At 37.5% G+C, this 12,846-nt stretch overlaps 1 protein-coding gene across 1 annotated transcript in view; it reads right to left on the bottom strand.

Moving 5' to 3' along the window:
- Positions 1 to 12,846, bottom strand: part of LOC134673309 (uncharacterized) — a 317,469-nt gene that overhangs the window by 271,351 nt on the left and 33,272 nt on the right. The gene's annotated exons all lie outside the window — the stretch shown is intronic.

The following is a 12,846-nucleotide window of genomic DNA, read 5'->3' as shown; positions in this document are numbered from 1 at the left end:
ACGTAGCAAAAGCCAACTAAAGCCCTAAAGTTAGAGTAAAAAAACTCAATGTTTAACAATTTTCTGATGTTAAAATAAAACTGACAAACTGCGTCATGGTTCACATATTGTGACGAATGGTAACAATTAGAGTTAAGCCAAGAAAAGTCTGCAACGATTTTGATAGCCCTCGCAGTGCCAGTGTTATTTATACGTCATAATTTCATAGAAGTTTGACGTTTAAAATAATACATCGACTGCGTGGGCTGTCAAATCCGCTGCAGACTTTTATTGGTCTGACTCTAAAAGGTACTACGCAGACTATATACTGCCTCGGAGTAATTAACAATGGAGCCGCCATTAACAGGCGTTCCCCTCTGTCGAAAATAGGCGGCCAATGGTCAACCACATGTCAACCATATGTATGGACTGACGTTTATCTGACATGACGTACCTATACATTTGATGTGCCCCTCCCCCGCAAAAAACGGCAGACTATTTTGTACCGAAAATTTTAGACATGGCGTCTCCGTTGGTTATATCCTCTAAGTAATATACTGCACTCACTATACGCATACTGCTATCCATCTACTGTGCAGTAATTAGCCCCGCATCGGTGGCTAAGCGAGCTCTTTACTGTTCATTTTTAACTGTTGACGTTTTGACAGGTGGGCTACTCTCGGAAATTAACAGCTGTCGAACTTGACTGTCAAAGTTTCAGTAGCGGGAAACGTGACTTTTGTAATTTATATTCTATGTATTGATCCTTTTGCTCGTCATATTATCATTATCTGTGCAAACCGGTTAACACAGGGCCTGATTTAAATAAAATAAAAAACCGTAGAACATTGCTATCAGTCATGGTATAATAATATACTCCGCCTGGTACTCTACTCCCGTCTTTTCTAGGTCACCTAACTGACACAAGCCTACGTCATCATGCGACAGCGCTATATGATAATATGCGATAGCGCTATATATAGCGGCCATGTTATTGTGACGTAGGCCTGTGTCACTCTGGGAATAGAAGACGATGTTTTATTAGACCATGCTATCAGTCTAGCAATGTGTGAAAATTAGGTAACAGCCAATATCAACATGTAACGTTCTCAATCAAAATGTACCATTTTATCGCTTAGCATAAAGACCAAATTTGCTTGTATTTTTATACGAATAACCTGTCAGAGCGTCTTTGTAGCAAGCGACAATGTGATAACTTTTGATTGAGAACATTTAGACATTTAGAGCACCGCACAAAACTGTTCGCGGTGCTCTTAATAAGGATGGTGCTGTGAATAAGTCAAAACCGCTTATATGTGATTTTAGGGGGAAATTTAGGGGGTTGAGAGGGGTAGGCTGATTTTTATTTTATATAATACCATATTTAAAACAGATTAAATGACTGACTGAATTTAGTTACTATGTATTATGGACCTACTACTACTACTACTACTACTACTACTACTTCTACTACTACTACTACTACTAGGTATCGCTGGTGCGATGAGGTCGTGAAAGATCTGAACGAGCTCGGTGCCGTCGATTGGACGGAAACGGCGCTAGACAGAGAAGTATGGCGTTCCTTAGTGTCAGAGGCCAAGATCCACTTCGGGTCGCTGCGCCACGGCAGTAAGTAAGTAGTAAGTAAGTATGTATTATGGACCTAAATTATAGTCCTGGGCCTAAAGGAATAAATCAAAACTTCAACAAAATGTAAAACATTAATACTGTTGCCAAAGTTCGTAGTCGGTAAATTCTTCCAGGTAATTTATATCTTCCATTTATTAATAAAATGGGAATGACAACTCAATTCACCTTTGCTCCAGTAACCAAATGGGTGTACAGACAAGATACATTTTAGTTCATTTTCATGTTTAGTTTTAGCCATCGATCCCTGCGGTTGGCGTAATTTGCGGATTCAGTACCGTAAAATGGGGTGAGTAGGGAATGGGGGCAGTTGGCTTATGAATGGGGTGAGGAGGGATGGTAAGGGGTGAGATGGTATTTGTAGACCAGAGTTATCACATTGTTACGTAAATACTTTATTCTCTTGAGAAGTCAAGCTATTGTAATATTGTGTCAATTTTAGCAAATATCTCATGTCACTCAATTCCTATCCCCCCTAACCCCGACAACGGGCTGAGCTGAGATTACCTACTATTTATCGTTAATCGTTCAATCTATGAAATGACACGACAGATTATAATTGGAAAACTATGGTTCATACTACTGGAACACTTTTCAAGTATATAAATCAACGTGCCACATATAAAAATAAAAATTTAATTGAGGGTTGAAATTCGGATTTTCCCAACTCACCCCATTTTACGGTATCAGCGGTGGTCGAGCGAAAAACATGACACAATTTTGTGCAATTGAGCAGAACAATTAAACGGGCACGCATTTGTGGACATGGTAATTAATTATGTGGATAATTTTATGACATGTTGGAGTGGCAATTAGTTCAATCACATGGCAGTGGGATTTGGCTGTAAGTACTTAATTGATTTTGAAAAGCTTTGTGTGATTCCTATTAATTGTAATTATAAACAATAAAAGCTGGCCAGACTTGTGAAACAACGAATTTGTTGATCTTCAGCATTTGTTAGAAATTAATACTTACATTCGACACTGCAACATCATACAACGCATCATTTAGCGATATGTATATTTATATTTGGAAAAGTATTCGAATGTGGCAGATACTTTACGCAGATACAGGAAGAATGGGAGGTGTCAAGGCTAGAGGAAGATCGCCAATGAGATGGACCGACCAAATCAAAGCCAGTGTGTCGGCCACAGTAAGCGAATGCTCACGGAAAGCAGCTCTACGGGAGGAATGGCGAACGTGTCGTTAAAAGAGTCACAGACTCTTAACAGAGTGGGCGTGGCCATTATGGTGTAACGAAGAAGAAGATATTTAGGCGCGTTGTTTTATCTACTGACAAGCCTCAAGCTCAAGCGCAGTCATAGAGCCTTGGTGCACACAATGACGAGTGTGGTCGCGACCCTCAGTCACGAGGAATCGAGGAAGACGAAGAGTTTCACTCATATTTTCGCTGTGTTTCTCCAGTAACGCATGATAACGGCATAAACAAACTGCTCATCGTTTTTGAGCCGCAGACCGCAGTCCACACCGCGACCGCGACCGCTGCTAATTGTGATTAATGGCCGCTCACTCGTCGCCGCGTCGTTTGTCTTTCGCGACAGACATTTACTTTTCACTCTGAGGTTGGAGAGCGATTGGAGATTTTCTTTAAGAAAATAAGATATGTGTTAGACGGAAAATCAATAAAGCTGCAGTGCCTTAGTTGGCTAGGACTTTAATCATCTTTGTAGCGTCTAAAAGCGCGAAATGACACTAGTAAGTATAATATTTCTAGTACAAAAATGGCCAAAACATGCTGTCCGAAGTATTATAGGTACTTACGAGTTTTTAGTAATAATAATAATGACCACTATATTAGAAACAAATTACATTACCTACTTATTTTACGAAAATATTTTATTTTGTGTTATTTCAATTAAAAACAGTACTATTTCTAATTCATTACTTTTATTAACTATTTATTTCAGTTTTAATTACCTAATTAAAACAAGCGTTAATTATTTCAAAGCTCAAATCAGGTTATAGGTCTGTGCTTCAACTCACTGAAACATTGTTCAGTAGGTACGGTCAGCCAAGAAAGTGGTAGACCATATTCTTGGCTGTCTATACCACTAACTCCCAGTGACCATACATTACTATTTTTGTAAATTAACGTGATCAAACATGTTAATCAAACTAATAAATAAAAACGCACACTAAAAGCAGAACATTGTACTATATACTACCAACATCTTAGCCTCGCTTGTGATTTACTTAACATAGTTCCCATTTTCGCATAATACGCAGCCACATTGGATCTAGACTTTAATCCCCAATACAATTTGTCCGAATGGCAGAAACCAATCTCGATAATTCAATACCCAAGTCTAGATCCGAGTCACTCTGAATAACACGATCTGTACAGTCAAGTAACAAATCGAAGTAAACCAGAGACAAGTATCGAAATCCCAATTACAGGCAGAGTTTGGCGCTAGGCCAACGGCTGATGTGCTTAAAACAATAGCAGAACATCGCTCTGATTCCATACCAGCACGTTAAGTTTCATCTTACTTACAGTTCACTATCCCTTTCCAACTTAGGAGAGTCATTGAGACCAAATGTATTCTCACAGCTCGAAAAACAGAATGAAAGTCTTTCGATATGTAATAGGTACGTTAGGACATGAATAAATGCGTCCATTTGATCGATTGCTTTTGAGAGAGCACACGAAGGCTTGGCTACTTTGGTTTAACTAAGGCCGGACGTTTATGGGTGAACGAGTTAAGGGCTGGCTTTGCCACTGATTTAAAGTCAGTAAACGGGGAATTTCGAAACCGCTTCAAGTTCCAGTTTTCAGCCTCTAGGTTTATGTTTGGTATTGTTGTTAGCGGCGAAAGACAGGGAAGGCCTTTGCCCAGCAGTGGGACACGACATCTAGGCTATTAAAAAAAAATGTTAGCGGCGTGTGTTTTCAGTCCGACCGTATCAATGTAAGGTACTTATTCAAAAATTGTGTGGGTGTTTTAGATAATGTTAAGTATTGCAATTATACTTTGAAGCATGTTTTAGAGTTTGTCCAGTTATTAAAATGTTTTTTTTTTCACGATACTATAACCAGTTATAACCTATATATAACTCAATATTTGCAATGTTTCAGTCAAAAACATTTGGACTCAAATATTGCAAATATGATTGTCCACAGAAAAGACCCGATTTTCGGACGTTTTTAACCCATTTACTACAGGAAAACTGTGAATATACCGAAATATTAATTTTATTAACAAGTAAAAAAAAACTGAACTAACAAGTAAAACGACTTCACCGCATCAAACAATACAAAAACATCTGTGATTTGCGTAAGATATACAATTTCACAACAAGTCACAATGGTTAAATTTGTTAGTATTAGTACTTACTCGTTTTAACTATCTATACAGGGTGTTTGGTACATCGTTTGCCAAATTAAAACGGCAGATAGGTTGAGTCAAAATAAAATTGGCCATGGTTTCTTTTTTCAACTGCTCAAGTAAAAATTTTCAATTTACGAAAAATTGGTATAGAGCTGAAAAAAAAGAGCGCAAAATTAAAAATTTCTAGGCCTAGGAAGATAGCAAATGACTCAACCTATCTGCCGTTTTAATTTGGCAAACGATGTACCAAACACCCTGTATAACGTTAACTTTGACAACTCCGCCAGCTCGATATTAAGTCTGCCAAAAATTACCATGAAGTTTTAAATTGAATATTACATTTTGAGGCCTTTATGTTGCCAGCGGATTTCGAGAGTTAAGCCAGTTAAACTCGCATGCTGCTAATAGCATGCAGTCATAGCTTGCATACCATCCAACGTACAAATACAAATACTCTTTTTGCACACCTCAATATAACCTCGTAAGGCCCAATGTGCATTACAATGTACACGCTGTTTCAATTTAATTTGAACCTTTCAAAAACTACATAAGGTAGCATTTCTTTTGTTTCGTTGTTTTCTAAAACAAACGAAAGTCACCCTAATCAGAGGTAAACAACAGGCGGTCTTATTACTAAAACTAGGTACGTAAGTTGCCGTAGTAGGTATGTTCTAGTGATTCTCATTCCAAAACTCTCTTTGTCCACTGAATCTTAGTCATTCCAGTGCCGGATTAACCAATAACAAATTAAGTACTTAGAGCACCATGCCTAAAAAGTATTAAAATCTTAGGAATTGATTAAATGTCGTCAAATCCCTTCGGTGAGAGAAAAGGGGGAGACAGTGGTGGTCTAGAAATGCTTAGATTATCAAAATGCCTTAATCCAATACTGCGTTATTATTTTCTGTGGTGATTATCAGATTATCACAGAAAACAGTGGTCATTATCGCTACATATTCCGCTTGAACTTCACTGTGATCACAACATCTGATACCCTTACGGCTCGGCCACGACATTACGCGACTTGCGACGGTGGCGGCGGTAACCATAGGTGGGAACAAAAGGTCTGATCGCTGTGTCTCGCTCAAACCTATGGTTGTCGCCTTAGCCGAAGTCAGTCGCGGAATGTCGTGGCCGAGCCGTTAAGATACTCGCGTATGATACTCTCTCCCACAGGTCCCACAGGTCTCCTTGTCTCTTTCCCACTCCAGCAACGTTATTCCTATTATTTTACCCCTGAACGATCGGCTTCCCATTAAATCACATGTAATTTTAAACAAAAATCTAGAATCGCACTCATTCATTACAGCACGCATTAGCGGCTGCAGGCGAGCGTAGACGACGTCCCTGATTTATCGGACCACCTCCTGCCCTTAACGACACGATGTGATGTACGACGGAAGAAGCGTGGGGTAGGAAAGGTAGCGGGAGCGAGGGCGGAAGCGGAAGCGGCAAAAGATTAAAAAAGTTCGTGAATATAAATTAAATTATTTTTCTTACTTTAAGCCTTAAAGTTTAAGGTTTCCATATCATTGGAAGGTCACTGTTGGATTAGTTAATGACTTCACCTCATAAAATGCATACGGCAATTTCATATGCAATATCTCGTTGTGTTGTACGGCGAAAGAAATATGAGAGGAAAAGAAGTAAAAGCGGGGAGCAGAAAAGCGGGGCCGCAGAAACAGAAGCTAAAGTTAACTTAATATCTCATTCTCAGTAAGTACCTCCTGGTAGGTATAACTTAGTGCGCCCAAATGGTAAGTTCAGGCAGTATCATGTACCATTGTCTGTTGATAAATTTTTTAGCTCGATTGATATATTTCTACAATGTATGTTATTGCATATTAACTCACATTATAGACGGGTCTAACGCGAATTTTATTCAATTACCTTGATTTACCTACGTTTCGACACAGGTTTCATTGGTCGTGGTCGCGGCTGACTCCGCCACCAAAACGCGAAAGTTTAAAATATTATATGTTATTGCAGGTTTGCACAATTGCAAAATTTTCGCCACATCTCGTGCTTTAAGGCAAGTAGAAACGGCAGCGGCTGAACAAAGAGAATTATTCGAAGATGAAGTCAACCATGTTATTGTGGCAGCCCGTGATTAATGTCACGTGTAATTTACACTTGCGTTTTTGTCCGTTTGTGTGTTGCGCCTAATGTCGGTACTCTTGTTTTGGGGCAATGATTTGTGGGGTGACTGGTCGCTGTGGAATTGGCTGTTGTAACCACATGTTGGCATATATGTAAGTACCTACAGTCAAGTGTACTCATGTCTCAAAAATATGTCCCATAGCTCTAATGTCAGCGAATTAAGAGCCCATCAACGTGCACACTTAGCGCCACTGCTAAATAATCGTAATTATTTAAATTTCACGACAGATATTTAAAAAAAGGGTCCGTTACGTATTGTATTGTATATTTAAGTACCTTTTGAATACATCAACTAGTTTTAACGTTGCTAGATTCATCAATCTATGCGTCCAAAGCGGCCGTTTTTGTTTCGAGTTCATAGATCGACGAATCCAGCAACATAAAAACTAGTTTGATGTATTCAAAAGGTACTCAAATACAAAATACAGTACGTAGCGGCCTCCTTTTTAGGGTTCCGTACCCAAAGGGTAAAACGGGACCCTATTACTAAGACTTCGCTGTCCGTCCGTCCGTCACCAGGCTGTATCTCACGAACCGTGATAGCTACACAGTTGAAATTTTTACAGATTATATATTTCTGTTGCCGCTATAACAACAAATACTAAAAACAGAATAAAATAAAGATTTAAATGGGGTTCCCATACAACAAACGTGATTTTTGACCAAAGTTAAGCAACGTCGGGAGTGGTCAGTACTTGGATGGGTGACCGTTTTTTTTTGCTTTTTTTTTTGTTTTTGTTTTTTGCATTGTGGTACGGAACCCTTCGTGCGCGAGTCCGACTCGCACTTGCCCGGTTTTTTATCCTCTGTAACTCCTGTAACTGTTATTATAGGAATGAGTCAAGCAATTCCAAAAATATACATTACATTAGCCACTTTGCTACTCTGCAAGTGACTTGGCCATGGATTTGTGATGTACCATGTATTAAAGTTACGCAAAATACAAAATAGCTCCCAGCAGGTTTGCTATAGGTAGGTACGTACAGTGTAAATTGTGTTCTATTACATATTTAATAAGGTTCATATTTTATTATAATTTCAAATTGGATACGATCATTACGAATAAAGCTAGGTTACAACCTCAGATTGTTTCAGTCAGACACGCCAGACTCAACTCAGACAACCTCACTTATGAATTTATTATCCACGTACAAGGTTACCTGTGCCGGTGGCCGAAACAGGAACTAAGCTATTCAGACATTAACTTTTGAGTAATTGGCGGAAAGTGGCGCCCTCATAGCCCGGATAGGTAAGTTTGCCTATACAGATCCCGGAAGATGTCTGCCTCGATTTAGAACTTGGTTCCCTGCGGACACGTTTGCTGGACGTTTTTCGAAAGTTTCTTTTAGTTACTGGTGGTGCTGTGAATAGTTTATTGGCCACTTAAACTTCTTTGAGCGGTTAGACGCTTCATTAAAAGAGGTAAAACAGTTTTTGAATTAGTATTTAGGGTCTTTTGGACCAGGTAAGAGCCGAAATAAGGTATTATGGGGCAAGTTACTTAAATTTAATTAATTTTAACCAAAATATGCACCGTACGTACAAAATATACATCCACAACCGGATTTCATCAACTGCCTACGTACTACTTTTCGACCCTATCAATCAGATGATAGTCGAAAAGTGGTAGACCACTTTCTTGGCTGACTATACCTATACTAAATTTAAAACAAATATTAAGTTTTCTGTCAAAAATGTAGTTTTCTTTCCACAGGAAACTAATATTACCTATACATCGACACAATTGTAACAACCCCAAACACAATTAGGTTGCGCTGTTTTATCACAGAGTTCCAATGGCCACCTCCTGTCTCCATCATCATCAGATCAGCTGATCGAACTCGATGGTACCAATTTGTATCTAGAGGATTACTTATACTAATAAGATCAATAACTTTCATCCTTACGGTAAACCAAGACACTAAACTGACATAAAAGAAAAAGCTAGTTTCTAAAGTTTTATACCTGACATAAATATAAACTTCTCAAGCCTATAACCGGGGCTCCAAATGCTCACCAGAGTGTATAACTTTAGTAACACCAGTAATGTGTGACCTCGCAGTCCATAATACTTTGTATTTGGGCGAAGAACGTTCGTATACTGGTTTACATAAAGTGGTGAGTTTTGTAAGCGAATGATGCTTATAATAACCCGGGTTACTAAGCTACTTGCATTTTATATTTCCCAAAGCCGTTGCGCAATCATAAAACGACCAAAGTCAACTAAAGGATGACTGACGCTAGATCGGGCCGTGTCCGGGCCGGAGCTTTCGGCGCTTACTTTGCTATGACAGGCGATCACGTGATGCTATCCATAGCAAAAGATGCGCCGGAAGCTCCGGCCCAGACACGGCCCGGTCTAACGTGAGTCATCTTTAAACTGGATGTATGCATACGTTCCTTTTAGTATGGACTTACTGTCTCATCATTTACTATGAACGGGCTCTATATGGCAACATAATATTGAGATTGTTAGTGGAAGAGTTTAGTTAATATTAAATTAAAGGGACCTTAGGTTCGATTATAGTTCAGGTTATGGAATTACTTGTAGTCTTAAGTTGTCATTTAGTGCTATACTTTAGTGCTAATTCGTGCTGTTTGAATTTTATTATAATTAAATGAGATAACATTAGATTATAATTGAGTCAGTCAAGTAGGTTTTTATATGTCTAGTTTAGTTTTATTTATAATTATATCTTTAGCTATGTGGGCTGCATAGAAATTTGTATGCGGGGGGTCAGTTCTCTGCAGCTTACTATAAAACATAAAAAATAAAATCCTATTAAGTTTTACTCCGCATTAACTAGGTACCTAATTGAGTCAGTCTCTTATCAAAGAGTTTGTTATTCTCTTTCCGCACAGACTCTAATAATATGTATTAACAAATGAAGATTTTGAATGAATTAATTTGTTCTTCAAAAAAGTTTACTAACCAGAACGGAGTTCCGTATAAATACAAACAACCTACCAATACCAATGTATCACAAGAATCCCACCAATTAGACATCTGGCGCAGATCCAAGCGCGATCTGATTGGTGTAATTGAGTATCGGGCTTCGCAAATTGAAGTTCGGTTTGATGGATTTGAATTCAGTGTTCTATTTATAGGTACATAGTTGTATAACCATGCAGGACAGGGCTGCTAAACCGATGCTATGATAATAGATATTTTTAACACACCAGCTGGTAAACGCTGTCTTGATTGTTCAAAAACTGATTTTATCCACATGTGTGGCAAAGTAATCATGCAAATTTTGAAATGTTTCCTTATGTTGGCTAGTAGAAAGAACTTTTAAAATAAATGATAATTTTGAATGGTAAATATGTATTTAATAACGCTCATTTGGATATGAGTTGGTTTGATTTTGTTTGATATCTTACAGTTAAGTAGTATTTTCTCCGCGTTTGTGTTATGGAAAATGTTGTTTACCAAATAAAACAACGCTCATCATGGTTCAATTTTTGAAGCTTTCGGTTCCTCTGTTATCAATATTAGAACGAGAAGTTTTACCCCCTTGTAAAACAAATAACTATTGTTTTACATTTCATAAAGTTAGATCTTGCAGAAATTTTAGCGATCATCGTTTTATACCCATTAATCATCTAGAGAGCATAGAACCCAAATCGATTGAGCCAAATAAGTGCATTCAGCAAAAAATAAACCACCCAAGCGTCTTATTAAATAGAAAAGGTTAGAACGGAGAAGTCCCCGTGTTCTATTCAATTAATCCCACGGGCACATTCAAAACTGACCTATCGAAAGGAAAATCGGCCATCCTTATCCAATTACTTAAATCTGTGAGAGAGGGTGAATTCTATATCGGAGTATAAGATAATGTTCGTTAGGTAATGAGCCAATTGGAAAGGCGCCAGGAAAGTTTGCGGTGGTAGCTCGGGAAACATCTCCAGCAGAGCGCATTATGTATTAAAACCGGGTTAATTTAGAGAAATCTCCTAATTCTAGCAAACACGACGAAAGTAAAAAGATTTTCCTTGGATTTTCCATATACATAATAACAGCTTCTAAAAAAAAATATGTCGCAGTTGAAGAAGCTTGAAAAATATTGTAAAAGTTTGCATATTCTTCTCTCAAAGTCTCAAGTATGGTGTAAAGATTTGCATTAAATATTACATTATTTGTTCACAGACATAAATAAATTGTTAAATCAGTAGACGACGAACGTATATACCTACATAATCGCATTTAAATATACTGCAGTGTTTATTGAAATCATGCAAAACATACTAGTAAATGGAATTTTAAATACATTATAAAAATATAAAGAGGATTATCCAGCATTGTAAATTATGATTCCAATTCCCATCGTACATTTATTTATATGACAGCGTGAATATTGATATCATATTTTTTAATTTTTCTTCACCAGAGGTTTCATCAAACCGAGGAGCACGTTTTCTTAGCCTACATCTTTGCATCAATCTTAGCTTTTAATAAATCAAAATGTAAAAATGCAACATTAACAAAATTCGGACGTGATTTCAGCTTCTCAAAACAAGATTGTATCTTGTATCTTATTGCAACAAATTTTATCAAAGCCAGCATGTCTCGTTAGCTTAATGATTACAGCGGAATACGAATTAAGTAAGCCGGAAATTTAAAGACACAGCAGTGTTCTTGCCAAGGCCCGAGTGTCCCACTTCAGCTCTCTACTTGGACTCGGTACAATGGGGTGTGTTTAATTTATGATTTTAACCCAGATTTTGGAGCGGTTTTAAAGACGTTTCGAAATATTAAATTCGCTAAGTGCTATTATTTTCCTAGGTCTGTATTTCCTTGTTATGATTTTAATGTGCACGGTTAGTTTCTTGCTGCATTGAAATAATTACAGGGAGCTTGAAAACAATAAAAAAAGGTAATCACGGTTCATGTCTCGGTGGATATAAGTCAAGTGACGATTTTATTTTTATCACATAGTTCACTAGAAAAGGAGTAGTACACCTTTTTACAGTTTAAATCTGAAAAATATGATTAATTTTTTAAAAGGTTGGTCATTCGTTTATTCGTATATGAATTAATATTTTTTGGTATTTTTTAATTCAATGTCAGAAAATACAATTTATAACACCATATCTTTATATCAACAGTCTACCTTTGGTTGTTACCAGTATCAATCTTTTAGTTTTCATACAGTGCGTGTTAGATATCAAAACAATAAATCTATTTTTAGAATATTAATTTACTTTACGCATTTTTAGTTTATCTTTCGAATCACAAAGTAATTTATATCACGATATTTCATTAAACATTTCAAAACTATCGTGATGAAGCTCATTTAATCAGCAATTATTAGCCACATCTGCTTTCTTGGTAGTCAATAAATTCTGTAATGGAAGCAAAAATGATGTTATCAAAGGTGGTAATATGAGTAATGACCCGTGTAATCGTTTAGGCGTCACGACAAATCGTCATATCACGTGATCTAGTGCCATTTATTTTGGTACCATCGGCCATTTTACCTAGACCCGCCGCATTTCTATCCATGTGACAACTTGGCTCGGAGCATACGCGCCCCGAGAGGCCTTGTTTTATTGGACAATAGCTCCCATCATTAATGGCATGAGTATCGTTTTGGATAAATACAAATGAATTGGAGCTGTATAGCTTTGTAATACGTTTCAATTTAGCTTGGTGAGTTAGTAATTGTCCAGTTTTCAGGGCGTTGCTTTTTCTTTTGTATGTGAATTAAT

Source organism: Cydia fagiglandana, chromosome 18, assembly GCF_963556715.1.
Source record: "Cydia fagiglandana chromosome 18, ilCydFagi1.1, whole genome shotgun sequence".
Taxonomy (NCBI): Eukaryota; Metazoa; Arthropoda; class Insecta; order Lepidoptera; family Tortricidae; genus Cydia; species Cydia fagiglandana.
Note: the sequence above shows the minus strand (reverse complement) of the source record. Positions and strands in the feature narration are given on the sequence as shown.